The following is a 21,091-nucleotide window of genomic DNA, read 5'->3' as shown; positions in this document are numbered from 1 at the left end:
GTCAATTATATGCAAGTCAAAATAATGTAGGCTCATACACCCAGAAAAAAGTGTCTTCGAAAATAAAGAAAAAAATTTTCGTTAATTTAGTTTAGCCATTTTATTTCCATTCAGTTAAATTTTTGTGTGAAATAATAAAATTTACTTGTTTCAGTAAAAAAATCCTAAACTGAAAGCAGTTAGGAATAGTTCATTAAATAGAATAAGGCATGGCATTTTGCTAATACTGTTTTCTTCGCTGGGTATAAGAATTTACTACTGAAAAAGAAAATTTTATTCACTGATAAACGAACATTCGTAAAAATAAGCAAAAACCGAACTAAAACCAAGTTTCCTCAAATTTAGTAAGATTTCTTATAAAATGATATTCTGACTTCCTTTATTATAGAAAGCTTATCATACATACGAATAACACTTGGCATAGAAAAATATTTTAGTTCATTCGTACTAAGAAGTATTCAATCCTTTCAAAACTTAAGGCAACATACTTGTTAGAATATAGGAAATTTTTCTACATTTCTTTTATCTAGCTGTAATCGATACCTGTCATCGTTTGTTTTTTTAGTTGGAATCGCGTTGTTATGGTATACGGAGAGATTGTTAAAAAATAATATTGTAAAGTAATATAATAAAAAACAAAATATATAAAATATTTGTTATTTTAAATTAGTAAGAAAAATGTTCGTTTTTTTTAAATTGGTTTACAAAAAAAAGAAAACTCCAGCAGAATAACAAACCTTTTATTCGACTTCATTTTGGAATCTTCAATTATGAGGTAATATTCAGTGACGCTAATCTTTTGTGAAAAAAAAAAAATGGTTTAGGTTTTTTTGTTTATATTTGTAGGTTTTGAAATTGTAAAAGGTGGACAAAATTGCTAGGCAGCAACTTATTCAAAGTGAAAGGTACTAGAAGAAGAAAAAAATGTGTTTTAATATTTCAAGGCCAGTCGATGCTGTTGATTCTAAATAAATATATTTAATATATTAATAAAACATGTATTTTATTGAAGAAAAAATTGCCTATATAAATACGTAAAATTCGATTTAAAAACGAAGATAAACAGTTCTAATTTTGAAGTAAAAGGTTTACCACAAATATGTAAGATTTATCCAAATGAATGAAAAAAGTTCAATAAAATCATTCCATATATGAATTCAATTCAGTTAATTTTTTTCATTCTGTAGTATAGTGGTACATAAATATAGAAAAATGTTAACTAATATATGGAATGCATTCTACCTAATTTCTACGAAAATCACATCGTTCAAACAAATAAAAATGTCTTTGGCGCTATACGAAGTTCAACTTTCTTCACAATGAGTTCATTTTAACTTAAAGAAGGGGTCACTTTTTTCTGGGTGTATATCTAAATTAGAAATTTGAATAACCGTGGTTCATAAATAAAAGAAGGCAACTTTTTTTTTGAAATCGGGCGATACATATATGGTATATGGCCATATCTAAATCTGAACCGATTTCGACGATTTTTGGCACACGTGATTAATACTATAAAAGATTATATTAAGCCAACTAAAGGGTGATACCGTCAAAATTTGGTCAAGGGAAAACGCGTGTAAATCGGTGAAATCGTTTATTTAAAAAATCAAATTAAATTTCTTTTTCAAGTTCAATTAGTATAAAATTCAGGAAAAATATTCAGTTATTCAAATCCGAATTGCCGGGCCTCACGCTTGACACCTGCCATCAGATTTTGTACAGCCACCTTGTCCACCTTCTTCGCCGCAGAAAGCCAGTTTGCCTTAAACTGCTGCTCGTCCTTAGCAGTTTTTTTGGTCTTCTTTAGGTTCCGCTTTACAATAGCCCACTATTTCTCAATTGGGCGGAGCTCTGGCGTGTTGGGAGGGTTCTTGTCCTTGGGAACCACCTGCACATTGTTGGCGGCGTACCACTCCATGGCCTTTTTACCGTAATGGCAAGATGCCAAATCCGGCCAAAACAGTACGGAACAACCGTGTTTCTTCAGGAAAGGCAGCAGACGTTTATTCAAACACTCTTTCACGTAAATTTCTTGGTTGACAGTCCCGGAAGCTATGAAAATGTTGCTTTTCAAGCCACAGGTACAGATGGCTTGCCAAACCAGATATTTCTTTGCGAACTTTGACAGTTTTATGTGCTTGAAAATATCTGCACCTTTCTCCTTCCTTTTGCCGTATAAAACTCCTGTCCCGGAAGCTGCTTCTAGTCGGCTTTGACGTAGGTTTCGTCGTCCATTACCACGCAGTCAAACTTCGTCAGCATCGTCGGGGATCGCGCTTTGGCCGTCGTATTTTGTTTATCATTGCGATTTGGAGTCACTACCTTCTTGTAAGTCGATAGTCCGGCTCGTTTTTTTGGCTCGATGCACGGTTGTAGACATCTCGGAGAAAGTGGTTAGGGTTTCGCTTGAAACTACCGGCAACTGTCTTTGTCGTCTCAGCGGCATCCGGTTCTCGATTTCCCCCCGATCCAGACTTCCTGGCTGTCGACAAACGTTCCCCAAATACAAATGTAATTTGTAACGGCTGATTTGGCAACTTTTAGCGATTTTGCCAGCTTTGCGTGCGAGTAGCTCGGATTTTCGCGATGCGCGAGCAAAATTTTGATACGCTGCTATTCTTGCTTGGACGGCATTTTGACAACTGAAGCGTGAATTCCAAAATCAAAATAGGAGCAACATTCTACACACACACCTTCAAAATGAGGGGTGTTCAGGTTTTTTAAATGCAAAATTGAAAGAAATACGTCAAGTTTATATTGACCAAATTTTGACCGTATCACCCTTTATGAATAAGATCGGCTAATAAATAAGAGTTTTTATGGCAAAATATGGAAAAATAGGGCGATACATATATGAGAGTTATTTTTAAATCCGAACCGATTTCGATTAAATTTTGCACTATTACGAACAACAAATACATGGACAGACGGACGGACATCAGGGGCTACTGCCTCTCTCCTCTAGACTCCTGCTCCAGGACATCTAAAAATTTCCTCCTTATACCGCTGTTCTTGAAAAACAACTAACATTCCCCGATTACTTGAAATTTTCATTAGTCGGGGAACCCGATCTTGAAAAAAAAAATTGGTTGGTGGCAGCCCATTATTTTCGGCTTACTTAGACTAGTAATACCACAGTGGTGAACATCTCACTTGCCACTGCGTGCTGCCCTATTCCACGTCTAGCTCAATGGCGCCCTTTTTATAGCCGAGTCCGAAGGGAGTTCCACTGTAAGTAGAAACTCCCTTCGGACTTCTGACTCCCCTTGAAACACTCAGAAATGCCACCAGTATTACTGAGAAAAGATAGTCCACCACTGAAAAACTTTTTGGTGCTCGGTCGAAACTGAGATGGAGCCCTTGATCCCTTGTATGCAAGGCGGGCATTCTAACCATTACACCATTAAAGTGGGTTTCACATATTTGTTAATAGGAGAACAAGAAAATGTTGACAGATTGGTTGCACAATTAATCTCATAGCTGTGCAAACACTTTTAATTTGATTTTTAATTGACTGTACACGTACATTACGTGGGAAATTGTTGTTAATTGCCACTATCGGACCTATCACGGGACTGATACCAGCGCTCCAGTTTGTAGCAATTTTTTTTTTTAATTTTCATATAATTTATTGATTTGTATGCCTTCCCGATTTTAAAATTGGATCTACCTATCAATGATCCATTTTAAATTGGCCGGTCCCTTCCATACGTTTTGACCAGAATTGGGACTGGTCCATACAAACCAGGGATGGAAACTAATATTTTTAGGAAAGTACAAAAACGGTATCTTTTTTTAGCGAAAAAGTACTTTTCACTAAATTTCAACAAAAAATTCATTGGAAGATTATTGTCAAGATCTCCTTTAGACTAAATTTTGTTTGTCAACTCCTCAATTTTAAATATTTTACAAAGACTATCTTACAAAGACTACCGTAGTATTGTAATCGCGGTTGCCACAGTAGGTAGAATTCTTCCAAAAATAGTAAAAATAAAACATAAAAATAAATTTTTGACACAATTTTCTATCGAATAAAATTTTGACAAATGTTCTATCGGATAAAATTATGACAAAATGTTCTATAGAAATAAAATTTTGAAAAAATTTTCTATAGAAATAAAATGTTGAACAATTTTCTATAGAAATAAAATTTTGATAAAATGTTCTATAGAAATAAAATTTTTACAAAATTTTCTATTGAAATAACTTTTTGAAAAAAATTTTTATAGAATACAATTTTGATTAAATTTTCTATAGAAATAAAATTTTTACAAAATTTTCTATAGAAATAAAATTTTGAAAAAATTTCTATACAATAAAATTTTGATAAAATTTTCTATAGAATAAAATTTTGATACAATTTTCTATAAAATATTGACAAAATATTGACAAAATTTTCTTTAGAAATAAAATTTTGACAAAATTTTCTATGGCAATAAAATTTTAACAAAATTTTCTATAGAAATAAAATTTTGATAAAATTTTCTATAGAAATAAAATCTTGACATAATTTTCTATAGAAATAAAATTTTTTTTTTTTTTTTTTTTTTTTATTTAAGCAATTATTGTACAAACTTCATGCTTAACTTATACTACAACTAGTCTCTAGCTAATAAAGGACTAACCAGTAGTGCAAATGTTGGTGTCGATAGACGTAATAGTAAAATTATCTTAGTTCAAGAAATTATTGAATTAAGAAAATGCATGTAAAAAAAAAAAAAAATATTTGGTTATGTAGTTCGGTTTTATGTAGTAAAACGTGTAATTAGATCTCGAGGATAAAATCGCCTTAGTCTTCTAGGTTGATCTGAAGGTTCTAGTAATTTTACAGCTTCACGGTTTACGTGTTGCTGAAGACGCATATAGTGTTTTTGGGCGTATCTTGAGATTTCCTCATTAACTGTACTTATTTGTAAGTCTCGATGCAGGTCCTTATTTCGGACATACCATGGAGCATTAACTGCTGATCTTATTGCTTTGTTCTGAAATTTTTGAATTTTTGCTATAGCACTATTTGATGCACAACCCCAAAGTTGAATACCATATAGCCATATTGGCTTTAGTGTTTGCTTATATATTAGGAGTTTATTATCATTTGAGAGAACGGAATTTCTGCCCATTAACCATTGTAAGTTACGATATTTGATATCCAATTCTTCACGTTTTTTATCGATATGGTCTTTCCAAGTTAATTTGGAATCCAGTATAAATCCAAGATATTTTGCGGAATTTGTATGTGGTACTTGTTCTGTGTTTATGTATAGAGGCTTATATTGCGTAGTGATTTTTGCAAAGTCGACGTGTAGAGATTTGCTGCTGTTCAATTTAAGACCCCATTCAGTTGTCCATTGATAAACTTTGTTGAGGCCTTCTTGGAGTTGGCTTATGGACTCATCCGTGTTTCTCCCCGAAGACATTAACACCGTATCATCGGCAAATGTTCCTATGAAGCACCTTTCGGTTACAGGCATATCATAAGTATATAATAGATATAATAATGGGCCAAGAATGCTGCCTTGTGGTACCCCTGAATATATTGGGTAGAGTTTTGTAAATTCATCGTCATGACGTACTCTATAAAAGCGGTTACTGAGGTATGAACCTAAGATTTCACAGTAATTTTTTGGAAGCAACCTTTCAAGTTTGCTAAGAAGACCTTCATGCCACACACCGTCAAAAGCCTGAGAAATGTCCAAGAAAACAGCAGAACAAACTTGCTTATGTTCAAAAGCGTAATTAATATTTTCAGTTACCCTATGTACTTGTTCGATTGTAGAGTGCTGTTTGCGAAAGCCAAATTGGTGGTCAGGTATAATATCCCTCGAATGGACAAAGTACTCCAGTCTTTTTCGGAATAATTTTTCAAAGAGCTTCCCTATAACTGGTAGAAGTGATATAGGTCTATATGAGCTGGGATCATGAGGGTTTTTGCCCGGTTTTGGTATCATGACTATTTCTGCAACTTTCCAGCAGCTAGGCACGTATTTCAATTTTAGTACAGCGTTCATTATTGTGGTCAAGCGCGCGAAACCATGATATGGTAAGTTTTTAAGGACATCACTCTTTAATTGGTCGAAACCACCAGATTTGTTGTTTTTGAGTTGTTTGACCTCATTCCACACTTCTCTAAAAGAAATGTTGTCAATAGGAATTTCGGCATGGATCGATTGTTGGTGAAGATTTTGATTTGCATTATTTGGTATTTGCGTATAATTTGAAAATATAGATTGTAGGTTTTGTGCGAACTCATCTGCTTGTTCAAAGCTGCTCTTAGCCCATTTTCCGTTCCTTTTTAATATTGCTACTTTTTGTACTGCTGGTCTATTTTTTAGATTTACTGCCTTCCAAAGGGAGTGGTCTGAGTTTTTGTTTGGGGCAAGGTTTGACAAGAACCTATGGAAATTTTGATCCTTGTGTTTTTTTGTCAGCCTGCTTAATTTTTTGGTAGCATTATTTAACATAGTTTTGTCTTCAGGTGACCGTGTTTGTTGCCATCTTTTCCTAAGCATTCTTTTGAGTTTGATTTGATTTATTATATGTTGCGGATAAGAACACATATTAGTTACATTATATGGTTCTGGTGTACTATGCCACGCAGCATTTTGTATCAGGTTTGTGAACGCCTCCACTTCTTCTTCGAATTCATTCGAATTTGTAATCGGCGAATGACTAATGGACTTTGTGATTATGTGTCTAAAGTAATTCCAATCAGTTCTTTTGTTTGTCATTCCATAATTAGTTTGTGTAACTGTTGGTCTGCTTAAATAATACAAATAGATGGGTGAATGGTCAGAGCTAAGTTCATGACCATCTTCTATTCTAAGTTTACTAGGGGGAATTTTTTTGGTAATAAAAAAATCAATTAGATCTGGAATTTTTGACACATCTGCCGGCCAGTACGTTGGCTTTCCCGTTGATACTACTGCACATCCAGTAAGCTGCACTGCGCGATACAGTTCTCTACCTTTGGGTGTTGTTAATCTAGAACCCCATTGGATATACTTTGCGTTGAAGTCTCCTCCCATAATAAATGTATGTTTGTGTGAATTTAAAATATCCTTATATTGTTCAAATTTTATGTTGTGCCTTGGAGGACTGTATAATGATGAAACAGACATTAGTATTTTGTTTATATCAAGTGTTACGGTTGTAACTTGGAATTCTTCTAATGATATTGTATTTTCCGGCCAGTGTTTAATAGATTTTTTGATCAAAATAGCACTTCCTCCCCTAGCTGTGTTGCTAGGGTGATCAGAATGAAAAAGGTTATAGTTTTTAATATTCAGGTATGAATCTTTAACAAAGTGTGTTTCGCTTATGAGACATATGTCAATATTTTTCTCATGTAAAATGAACCGAAGTTCGTCTATATGCCTTAAAAGGCCATTAGCGTTCCATTGCATAATTTTTAGTGATGACTCCATCTAAGCAAGAGTACCGAAAAAATTCTCCTCTAGCATATTTAATCTAGTGTCAAGAGATTTATTAAATGTTTCAATCGCCTCTAATTTCGCAAGGATTTTGGACAAAGTGTTTTCGTGAGAGCCTTTGCTAGCACTTATCTTCTGCGTGTTGTTTGATTTAGTCATCTCTGAATATGACTTCCTAGTTAATGGTGGAACGGTGGAATTTATTCCTGATTTGTGAATTACTTGTTGTGGTATTTTATTCGAATTTGCATTTCTATTTTGATTTTTTAGTTTTTGATTGCGTAGCTTTTGAAGTTCCTTTGCAACGATACAACCTCTGTAGCTAGCAGGATGTTGTTCGCCGCAGTTGCAGCATTTCGGGAGAAACACCGAAGGTTTTTCGCAAGTTTTAGTTTCGTGCTTTCCTGCACATCTAGCGCATCGGGACTGTTTAGAACAGTAATTTTTTGTATGGTTATACCCCTGACAGTTCTTACACTGTGGTATATGTTTTGGGAGTTTTATTGCTTCGATTTTTACAATCGTATTAAGAATTTGCTTAATATCATATATTTTCTGTATGTTTTCTGTAGGGTGAAAACTTAAGACAAATAAATCGAGAGGATCTTTTGTATAATAATGTGTTTTGTTAAAAGCATTTATAATATTGAAACCCTGTTCTTTCAAATCAGTAATAATATCAATAGGATCACAAGTGTGATGCAAATTCTTCGCTATGACACGTATAGGACGATCATGTTTATTTTCATATGAGTGCCATTGAATTTTGGCTTCGTTAAGAGCTTTCGTTACCTCTCTATAATCGTTAGCCTCAAAAGTCGAAATTTTTTGGGATTGTTTGTCTATTTGTTTTGTAATAAAGCCATTTGCGGCTTTTGATTTAATTACATTTCGAAGTGCTCCGAAGTTTTCCATTGAGCTTACTATTATTGGCGGTGGACGAACAGGTTTTTGTTGCTTTTTCGATGCTGCTTCCGTTCCATCAATATCATCAGTAGGTACTGATTCAGTTATGGGTGGTGTAGATGGTTCTACACGCAAAAAAATAATTCTTTCCTCCCAAACGAAATTTTAGACAAACAAAGTTCGTTTCTCATTTGCTTTTCGCTGTAAGGAAGTGTATTTGGAAGAAAAGTATATACTTTTTGTGATAAACGTCTATTCTTTTCCAGGATGTAAAAACAATTTCATAAAGACTAACTCAAAAAAATTTTTTTTCTGGTTAATTGCATTTTCCCTCACATCTTTCTCACTTCCACGAAGATTTTTAGTTCTTAGCACCTTTTTCTGTAATACAAACAATGTAGAAGAAATTATACGATTTTATAATTTTTTAAAATTTTTTACCTTTCGCCTGGACGGAGAATCGAACCGCGGACCATGCACTTTGTAAGCCAACACACTAACCACTGAGCTATGTACCTGTTATGGTCATCAAGAGATAAATATCCATATAAGTTATATTTATATAGCATAGCTTGCGGCGCCCACGAACCGAATAAACAAAGTTTATTTAACAGAAACAAACATTTAGTTTGGCACCGTGGAGCAGTGGTTGCTACGTCTGACTCTCATGCCAAGGGTCGTGGGTTCGATCCCTGCTTCGACCAAAGTTTTTTTTTTTTTTTTTTACATACATTCTACATATGTTCGGAAGATTCCGAAAAAAATGTTCAACATTACATTGTACTATATTAAATTTTGGACTGTAAAATGTGTTTTATTAAAGACCAAAAGTCAGAAAAGAAGAGTGTTTGATATAAACGAAATGGACTCTGTTGTTGTTTCAAAAATAACTTTTTTTATTGAAAAAATAAAAACTTTGTAACAAACGAATTTTTTTGGTGATAAAAGTTTAAAATTTTCGAAGCAATTCAAAAAACTCTAACAAAAGAAAAACGTTTTCGGTAAACGTTTTCCAAACGTTTTTTTTCTTTGCGTGTACATTTTTGTTTGAAATTTTTCGTGCCTTTTTATCATTTTTTCTTTTTTTCATAAGGATCCACTCAGTTTCCCTTGCTAATTCTTCCTCATCCGTTGCATAAACTGTTTGTTGTTCTATGCCCGATTCCATGTTTACTTCGTTGTTTGCGCTTGAAGGAGGCTCCCCTCTTTGTTCATTAGTTCCATAATTAGAATTTTTTGTTTGCATTCCTGCAAATTGAGATCGCAGTGCTTCATTTTCTTGATGGAGTTGGTTGCATACACTTTCCAATAGTTTTATTCTTTCTAAAAGTTCAATATTATGTTGCTCTAACTCTTTGAGTTTGGAGACTCTGAATTGGCTTATGCTATTCCTTGGATTTGCACTCGGTGTGCCATCCATTTTCAAAAGTAACAGTCAATACTTTTGTTTGTATTACTACCCGGTTCATTATATCATGTAACTGACAATAAACTTGGCAGCACTGTTCTTGCCACTATTATGCGTAACACGAACAGATGTTTGATTTTATATTTACTTTTCTGTCTCTGTCAGATTGTTTATCGTAAAAATCGTGTTTTGTTTATGTTATTATTTAATAATTTATTTTGCGATTTAATCAGTGTGTACCACACCAAAACAACTATCTTCACCACCAGGAGTTCAACTCGCGGCGCGATTTGTTTCAATAATTACTTTGTGTTGCAAAAGTTATTATTTTAGACAAAATTTCTTAGACGAAGTATGAGCGTTTATATGCAGGTATTACTACGAACAGTGTTCCGAATCGAAATAAATAATCAATAATAAAATTTTGACAAAATTTTCTATAGAAATAAAATTTTGACAAAATTTTCTATAGAAATAAAATTTTGACAAAATTTTCTATAGAAATAAAATTTTGGCAAAATTTTTTTATAGGAATAAAATTTTGATAAAATTTTCTATAGAAATAAAATTTTGACAAAATTTTCTATAGAAATAAAATGTTGACAAAATTTTCTATAGAAATAAAATTTTGATAAAATTTTCTATAGAATAAAATTTTGATAACATTTTCTATGGAAATAAAATTTTGAAAAAAATTTCTATACAATAAAATGTTGATAAAATTTTCTATAGAATAAAATTTTGATACAATTTTCTTTAGAAATAAAATATTGACAAAATTTTCTTTAGAAATAAAATTTTGACAAAATTTTCTATGGCAATAAAATTTTGACAAAATTTTCTATGGCAATAAAATTTTGACAAAATTTTCTATAGAAATAAAATTTTGATGAAATTTTGTATACAAATAAAATTTTGATAAAATTTTCTATAGAAATAAAATTTTGCCAAAAATTTCTATAGAATAAAATTTTGATAAAATTTTCTATAGAAAAAATTTTGATAAAATTTTCTATAAAATAAAATGTTGACAAAATTTTCTGTAGAATTCTTCCAAAAATAGTAAAAATAAAACATAAAAATAAATTTTTGACACAATTTTCTATCGAATAAAATTTTGACAAATGTTCTATCGGATAAAATTATGACAAAATGTTCTATAGAAATAAAATTTTCTATAGAAATAAAATGTTGAACAATTTTCTATAGAAATAAAATTTTGATAAAATGTTCTATAGAAATAAAATTTTTACAAAATTTTCTATTGAAATAACTTTTTGAAAAAATTTTTTATAGAATACAATTTTGATTAAATTTTCTATAGAAATAAAATTTTTACAAAATTTTCTATAGAAATAAAATTTTGAAAAAATTTCTATACAATAAAATTTTGATAAAATTTTCTATAGAATAAAATTTTGATACAATTTTCTATAAAATATTGAAAAATATTGACAAAATTTTCTTTAGAAATAAAATTTTGACAAAATTTTCTATGGCAATAAAATTTTAACAAAATTTTCTATAGAAATAAAATTTTGATGAAATTTTCTATACAAATAAAATGTTGACAAAATGTTCTATAGAAATAAAATTTTGATAAAATTTTCTATAGAAATAAAATCTTGACATAATTTTCTATAGAAATAAAATTTTGACAAAATTTTCTATAGAAATAAAATTTTGACAAAATTTTCTATAGAAATAAAATTTTGGCAAAATTTTTTTATAGGAATAAAATTTTGATAAAATTTTCTATAGAAATAAAATTTTGACAAAATTTTCTATAGAAATAAAATGTTGACAAAATTTTCTATAGAAATAAAATTTTGATAAAATTTTCTATAGAATAAAATTTTGATAAAATTTTCTATGGAAATAAAATTTTGAAAAAAATTTCTATACAATAAAATGTTGATAAAATTTTCTATAGAATAAAATTTTGATACAATTTTCTTTAGAAATAAAATATTGACAAAATTTTCTTTAGAAATAAAATTTTGACAAAATTTTCTATGGCAATAAAATTTTGACAAAATTTTCTATGGCAATAAAATTTTGACAAAATTTTCTATAGAAATAAAATTTTGATGAAATTTTGTATACAAATAAAATGTTGACAAAATGTTCTATAGAAATAAAATTTTGATAAAATTTTCTATAGCAATAAAATTTTGACAAAATTTTTTTATAGGAATAAAATTTTGATAAAATTTTCTATAGAAATAAAATTTTGACATAATTTTCTACAGAAATAAAATTTTGTTAAAATTTTCTATAGAAATAAAATTTTAACAAAATTTTCTATAGAAATAAAATTTTGACAAAATTTTCTATAGAAATAAAATGTTGACAAAATTTTCTATAGAAATAAAATTTTGTTAAATTTTTCTATAGAAATAAAATTTTGCCAAAAATTTCTATAGAATAAAATTTTGATAAAATTTTCTATAGAACAAAATTTTGAAAATTTTGGCAAAATTTTTTTATAGGAATAAAATTTTGATAAAATTTTCTATAGAAATAAAATTTTGACAAAATTTTCTATAGAAATAAAATGTTGACAAAATTTACTATAGAAATAAAATTTTGATAAAATTTTCTATAGAATAAAATTTTGATAAAATTTTCTATGGAAATAAAATTTTGACAAAAATTTCTATAGAATAAAATTTTTTATAAAATTTTCTATAGAATAAAATTTTGATACAATTTTCTATAAAATAAAATGTTGACAAAATTTTCTGTAGAAATAAAATTTTGACAAAATTTTCTATGGCAATAAAATTTTGACAAAATTTTCTATAGAATTACAATTTTGACAAAATTTTCTATAGAAATAAAATGTTGACAAAATTTTCTATACAAATAAAATTTTGATAAAATTTCCTATGGAAATAAAATTTTGAAAAAAATTTCTATAGAATAAAATTTTGATACAATTGTCTATAAAATAAAATGTTGACAAATTTTTCTGTAGAAATAAAATTTTGCCAAAATTTTCTATGGCAATAAAATTTTGACAACATTTTCTATAGGAATTAAATTTTGATAAAATTTTCTATAGAAATAAAATTTTGACAAAATTTTCTGTAGAAATAAAATTTTGACAAAATTTTCTGTAGAAATAAAATGTTGACAACATTTTCAATAGAAATAAAATTTTGAAAATTTTTTCTATAGAATAATATTTTGATACAATTTTCTGTAGAATAAAATTTAGACAAAATTTTCTATAGAAATAAAATTTTGACAAAATTTTCTATAGAAATAAAATTTTGACAAAATTTTCTATAGAAATAAAATTTTGTAAAAGGCCATTAGTAAATAAGTTTGTTAAAGACTTTCTCAAAATATTTTGTCAGAACTATTGTACTATAAGTTTGATATCGGCTCAAAACGGTGTACACAAAAAGTACTAAATCATTCTCGGGGGTACTACGGTACTGACCAAGGTGAAAAGGTATTGAAAAAAGTACTATAGTACTGCATTTTCCAACCCTGATACACACCAGGGACTAGTCTTTTAGCGTCGTGGGACATGGATCATTTCCCGTAGGGTTTAAAATCAAATTTATATCGTCCCAGCCGTCAAGCCGCTGTCACCAACAAAACTGCGTCGACTTCATTTATTGCTCAAGAGACAGCTAAATTTCCATAAGTTATCCTTTTGAATTCTGATTTCAATCCCAGTCAATTAAAAAACATTTTTTAATAGATTTTAACTCGTCATAGCGTTCACATTTCTGAGTATTCCATTCACAATATTTTGTAAACATTTATCTTAAGGTGGTGTCTAAGACAGTGTGACACGCCGTTGGGTCTCAGCTACAGGAAGGAAATGAAAATTAAATCCGATTGCTCTCATATATACAACAGAAGTTATCTCATGTCCTTTATAAAATGAAGTCGTTGCTTCCCGCCTCGCTTGCGGAATGTAGGGTAACTGCCACCAACATAACATTGTTTGAATAATTTGCAAAACAAAACAATCAAACAATAAAATTAAGTTACGGACGTGACTATTTTTGCACAACTTTTTTTTCTGCTTTCGCAACTAAGAAAGCACTCTCTCAAAATGAATAACATTTTGCAATTTTGCAGCAATGGCATCAGTCACGAGGTAAATTTTACGCGGGCATCTGTGAAATAAGAAAAATGTTCATTTAGTCGCATGTGCAACATACACAAATTGCACAGGCGAGCACCTCATCCATGGCATCCATGGCAACATGGCTAGGGGAGAACAAAACTAAAAACCGCATAAGTGGGTTTACACATTACCAAATACTCCCCAGCGCTGATGATGATGCCGACGATAGGAAACCAGAAAAATACAGGAAACCTACAGGTAATTTAACAGCAACAACAACAACAAAATACTCCTCGTTAGCAACATCATCATCATCGTCGTCATAAACCACAGCACTTGCTACAGCTTCTCCAATGAATTCCCATTTATAATAGGCCTATCAAGTAGTGCAGGGTGGATTGGTGGTTTTTTGATAGAGATGGTATTTTCCTAGTAATGCTTTTGGAAGAAGACCTAAGGCGTTCCATATTTGTAAACATACAATTTCGGAAGACATTCTTGAAAACAATAATTAAATGGAACTATGGACATTCAAGACATGGCATATTGAGTTGATGATGCCCTTGCCTAGCAATGCGTGAGATCTTATCTTATCCGGAGTCAGACCAGAGAATGAAGCCGACCCATTTTTGTCGGCGGACACAAAATATTTACCTCCGGCGGCGTCGGCTTGACGACTAAGCCGATATAAATTATCAACTCGGCGGCGAACAATCATCCATTATCAAATCAATTTGAAGTTATTCGAATGGTATTGAGATTAGTTGTACAATCAATCTTACAATCAAATTTACATTTCATTAACATTTTCTGAGCTAAATTTTTACGAAACTATCATAGTAGGTAGAAATTGATTGATTGTGGATGGAAGATTCAAAATTTTTTCAAAAAATATGATAATTAATAATATATTTTTCCGATTCAAATCGATATTTTTGATTAATTGGAAGCTAAATTTGGGTCGACATATTCGCCGGTGGCGTCGACTGGCAAAAAGTGGTAGGCGGCAACTGAAATCAGTGGTGCGACTCGGCGACTTCATTTTCTGATTCAGACCTATTTATCACCATTACATGGTATATTCTCTGCATAGACTATCATAGTCCAGAGTAAAGGTGTGTGCATGACACGAAATTTTTGTGACTCAGACGGGTTTTATTTATTTACGTGATTTATTGGTTTATGTTATCAGCTATTTGAGTCCGTCCGACTAAAGCTCCTTCTTGCTATCTTTCTAAATTATTAAGTACGAAATACAGGTTCCTTCAGTAACATTCTCTCATCACTGTTGCTTAGCATCACTTTCGTTTTCAATCAGGCGTCACGTGCTCTATACCAAAATGACACAGCGAAAGTATGAGCCACAAATATACAATGTAAATGAATGTGTTCGTTAATTCGAATATTCTCGTCGTGTATGTTAGCAGAATTGAGATAAATTGCAATGACAGCTATAGGCTTGAATTAACGTGTGTGTGTTTAACATAGGGGGGGTTTGTGTGTGCTGCAACATTATGTTGCTACTTGCAAATGTTGCAAAACACTTCACCTCCATTGCCGCATTGGATATTTCAATGGCTTGTATCTGAGATGGCGTCGAAACATGATGACACAGCATCATCATCTCTTACGATGGTCGTTTATGGGTGCTGTAACTCAAGATATCGATCAGCTGGTATATCTTCAACTACCTTGTCTTGTTTGTTGGCTGTTGTTTTTTTCCTTTTTTTGTACTTCCACTGCATCATCAATGAAGTCAATGATGCACCACCACCACCATGTCGCATTGTTATATCTTTTTGGATGTTAGTGCTTTTTTACCATTTCTTGAGGTGCCGAGGTCGATGCGTCTATTTCTTTTTCTGACATTACTCTTTTTCTGTTTTTTTGTTTTTTTTTTTCTTGTTTTGTTATTGTCATGGTTATTTTCAGAGTTTTTCGAACTCTGCGGCAAATCGGCCATTTGTCCGCCCGTCCTTCAGTCATCTCGGTTTGTATGTTTGTCTGAAATACAATGCCAATGTCAAGATAGTAATCATCCTCCATACTCCCATGCTTCCCATGTTTTATTGGCTGGTAATGAAGATCTTTACATTGTAGTAATGCTGCAAAATGGTACAAGTGCATGTGCGCTATGTTCAATTACATGAATTCCAATGTGAACAGTGGTTGCGGAAGTGAATGGGATTTGAAAAATTAAACACATAATGGAATAGTCTAAAGGAAACCAAATACTATCACAAAGCTTTGAAGGACAGAGATTAGATACACTGGTCCTTATAGATATTTAAGAGGCGAACATATTCTTCTTATTTGGATCAAAGTGACTTCGGTTTGTCTTCACACTTAAAAAAACTCACTCCTTCACAATCATCGCATCTACGGAGTCCTATTTATAGGCCACGACACGCGTTCAAAAACATGGAGTATCGCTGGGTTTCCGGTCACGGTTGCCTCCGTTGGTAGAATTTTACCAAAAATTTTAGATTTTTTACTGTTTGGCAAATTGGTAGAATTCTTAAAGTTTTGCTAGATTTTCCAATGCATTCCTTTCCAAAAATGTTCTATAGAAATACAATTTTGTCACAATTTTCTATAGAAACAAAATTTTCAGAAAATTTTCTACAGAAATAAAATTTTTGACAAAATTTTCTTTAGACATAAAATTTTGACAAAATTTTCTTTAGAAAAAATGTTGAAAAAATTTGTCAAAAGTAATAAAAAAACTTTTCCTATAGAAATAAAATTTTGACAAATTTTTTCTAAAAAATTAAATTTTGACAAAATTTTCTACAGAAATAAAATTTTGGCAAAATTTTATACAGAAATAAAATTTTCACAAAATTTTCTATAGAAATAAAATTTTGACAAAATTTGAAATAAAATTTTGACAACATTTTCTATAGAAATAAAATTTTGACAAAAATTTCTATAGAAGTAAAATGTTGACAAAATTTTGCATTGAAATAAAATTTTCTATAGAAAAAATGTTGAAAAAATTTGTCTTAAGAAATAAAATTCTGACAAATTTTTCTATAGAAATAAAATGTTGACAAAATTTTCTAAAGAAATAAAATTTTGACAAAATTTCCTATAGAAATAAAATTTTGACAACATTTTCTATTGAAATAAAGTTTTGACGAAATTTTCTACAGAAATAAAATTTTGACAAAATTTTTACAGAAATAAAATTTTGACAAAATTTTCTATAGAAATAAATTTTTGGCAAAATTTTGCATTGAAATAATATTTTCTATAGAAAAGATGTTGAAAAAATGTTTCTAAAGAAATAAAATTTTGACAACATTTCCTATAGAAATAAATTTTCTATAGAATATAATATTTTGACAAATTTTTCTATAGGAATTAAATTTTGACAAAATTTTTTATAAAAATCAAATTTTGACAAATTCTTCTAAACAAATAAGGTATTGAATAAAATTTTCTATTTAAACAAAATTTTGACAAAATTTTCTATTGAAATAAAATTTTGACAAAATTTTCTATAGGAATAAAATTTTCACCAAAATTTTCTATAGAAATAAAATTTTGACAAATTTTTCTATAGGAATTAAATTTTGACAAAAATGTCTATAAAAATTAAATTTTGACAAATTTTTCTATACAAATAAGGTATTGAATAAAAATTTATATTAAAACAAAATTTTGACAAAATTTTCTATAGAAATAAAATGTTGACAAAATTTTCTATAGAAATAAAATTTTTAAAAAATTTTCTATAGAAACAAAATTTTGACAAATTTTCCTGCAGAAATAAAATTTTGACAAAATTTTCTACAGAAATAAAATTTCTACAGAAATAAACTTATCTATTGAAATAAAATTTTGATAAAGTTTTCTATAGAAATAAAATTTTGACAAAATTTTCTATAGAAGTAACATCTTGACAAAATTTTCTATAGAAATAAAATTTTGACAACATTTTCTATACAAATAAAATTTTAACAAAATTTTCTATAGGAATAAAAGTTTCACCAAAATTTTCTATAGAAATAACATTTTGACAAAGTTTTCTATAGGAATTAAATTTTGACAAAAATTTCTATAAAAATTAAATTTTGACAAATTCTTCTATATAAATAAGGTATTGCATAAAAATTTCTATTAAAACAAAATTTTGACAAAATTTTCTATTGAAATAAAATTTTGACAAAATTTTCTATAGGAATAAAATTTTCACCAAAATTTTCTATAGAAATAAAATTTTGACAAATTTTTCTATAGGAATTAAATTTTGACAAAAATTTCTATAAAAATTAAATTTTGACAAATTCTTCTATACAAATAAGGTATTGCATAAAAATTTCTATTAAAACAAAATTTTGACAAAATTTTCTATAGAAATAAAACTTTGACAACATTTTCTATAGAAATAAAATTTTAACAAAATTTTCTATAGGAATAAAATTTTCACCAAAATTTTCTATAGAAATAACATTTTGACAAATTTTTCTATAGGAATTAAATTTTGACAAAATTTTTTATAGAAAATTAAATTTTGACAAATTCTTCTAAACAAATAAGGTATTGAATAAAATTTTCTATTAAAACAAAATTTTGACAAAATTTTCTATTGAAATAAAATGTTGACAAAATTTTCTATAGGAATAAAATTTTCACTAAAATTTTTTATAGAAATAAAATTTAAAAAAAAAATTCTATAGAAATAAAATTTTGACAAAATTTTCTATTGAAATAAAATGTTGACAAAATTTTCTATAGACATAAAACTTTGACAACATTTTCTATAGAAGTAAAATGTTGACAATTTTTTTTATTATTTACATTTCCAAAATTTTATTTCTATAGAAAATTTTCTCCAAATTTTATTTCTATGGAAAATTTTCTCAAAATTTTATTTCTATAGAAAATTTTGTCAAAATATTATTTCTATAGAAAATTTTGTCCAAATTTTATTTCTACAGAAAATTTTGTCAAAATTTTATTTCTATAGAAAATTTTGTCAAAATTTTATTTCTATAGAAAATTTTGTCAAAATTTTATTTCTATAGATTTTTTTGTTTTTTGAATATTTTATTTCTAAAGAAAATGTTGTCGAACTTTTTTTCTATAGAAAAATTTTTGGAATATTTTATTTCTAAAGAAAGTTTTGTCTAAATGTTATTTCTATAAAAAAAAAAACAATTGACTAAATTTTATTGCTATGGAAAAATTTGACAAAATTTTATTTCTATGGAAAAATTTGACAAAATTTTATTTCTATAGAAGATTTTGTCAAAATTTTATTTCTATAGAAAATAAATATAAATAAAATTTTTACAAAATTTTCCATAGAAATAAAGTTTTGACAAATTTTTCCAAAGAAATAAAATTTTGACAAATTTTTCTATAGAAATAAAATTTTGACAATTTTTTTTATAGAAATAACATTTAGACAAAACTTTCTTTAGAAATAAAATATTCCAAAAATTTTTATATAGAAAAAAAGTTTGACAACATTTTCTTTAGAAATAAAATATTCAAAGAAAATCTATAGAAATAAAATTTTGACAAAATTTTCTATAGAAATAAAATTTTGAGAAAATTGTCCAAGAAATAAAATTTGGAGAAAATTTTGACAAAATTTTGGAAATGTAAATAATATTTGTTTACATTTTCAAGGACATGTCCTATGAAGCAACAATTTCCCAGCAGCATTACCAAGAGTTAAGATGAGCCCGTACTATGTGTGATAACCATAAGCGTAGGAAGGCCTCTGGGGAGGGGGCTTAGGCCCCCCCAGAAAAATTTTAGCCCCCCCCCCCCAGAATTTGAAAACCTATTTACGATTTTAAATTTTTCTAAAAATTAAACAAATATATACAACCGCACAAAGTTCCTCTAAAGACTTTCATACACAATAGAATTACTTTGGTTGTGGTAGCAGTTGCCGATTGCAATGTTTGAAATCTGATATTTATAAAAAAAATCTGTGGTTGAACTTTTGATTTAGATGAATAACTAAAGCTCCTTTATTATTTTGTTTAGTCTGGTTTAGTCAATTTAATTAAAACAAGTATATACGGCCGTAAGTTCGGCCAGGCCGAAGCTTATGTACCCTCCATCATGGATTGCGTAGAAACTTCTTCTAAACACTGCCATCGAATTACTTAAGTTGCGGTAACGCTTGCCGATGGCAAGGTATCTTAAAACCTCCTAACACCATCTTCTAAATTGTATGTAAGTCCATACGTGGTATATATTAAATCAAAAAAGATCGATCCAATACGTATATAATTCAGTTTGACAAAGAAGACATACAATCTTGACAAAATTTTCTACAGAAATACAATTTTAACAAAAATTCCTATAGAAATACAATTTTGACAAAATTTTCTATAGAAATAAAAATTTTGACAAAATTTTCTATAGAAAGAAAATTTTGACAAATATTTCTACAGAAATAAAATTTGAACAAAATTTTCTATTGAAATAAAATTTTGACAATGATGAAAATTTTATTATGAACCGAATAAAATTTTAACAAAATTTTCTCTAGAAATAAAATTTTGATAAAATTTTCTATAGAAATAAAATTTTGGTAGATTATTTTTGGCTGGAGGTCAAATTTGGAGAACGTTTTATATGGGGGCTATATATAATTATGGACCGATATGGACCAATTCTGGCACGGTTGTTAAAGATCATATACTAACACCATGTACCAAATTTCAGCCGGGTCGGATGCAATTTGCTTCTCTTGGGGCTCCGCAAGCCAAATCTGGGGATCGGTTTATATGGGGGCTATATATAATTATGGACCGATGTGGACCAATTTTTGCATGATTGTTAGAGACCCTCTACCAACACCATGTACCAAATTTCAGCCGGATCGGATGAAATATGCTTCTCTTAGAGGCTCCACAAGCCAAATCTGGGGATCGGTTTATATGGTGGCTATATATAATTATGGACCGATATGGACCAATTTTAGCATGGTTGTTAAAGACCATACACCAACATCATGAACCAAATTTCAGCCGGATCGGATGAAATTTTCTTCTCTTTGAGGCTCCGCAAGCCAAATCTGGGGGTCGGTTTATATGGGGGCTATATATAATTATGGACCGATATGGACCAATTCTGGCACGGTTGTTAAAGATCATATACTAACTCCATGTTCCAAATTACAACCGGATTGGATGAAATTTGCTTCTCTTGGAGACTTCGCAAGCCAAATCTGGGGATCGGTTTATATGGGGGCTATACATAATTATGAACCGATGAGGACCA

Source organism: Haematobia irritans, chromosome 1, assembly GCF_050003625.1.
Source record: "Haematobia irritans isolate KBUSLIRL chromosome 1, ASM5000362v1, whole genome shotgun sequence".
Lineage (NCBI taxonomy): Eukaryota > Metazoa > Arthropoda > Insecta > Diptera > Muscidae > Haematobia > Haematobia irritans.
The sequence above is the reverse complement of the archived record's forward strand: the minus strand, read 5'-3'. Positions refer to the sequence as shown.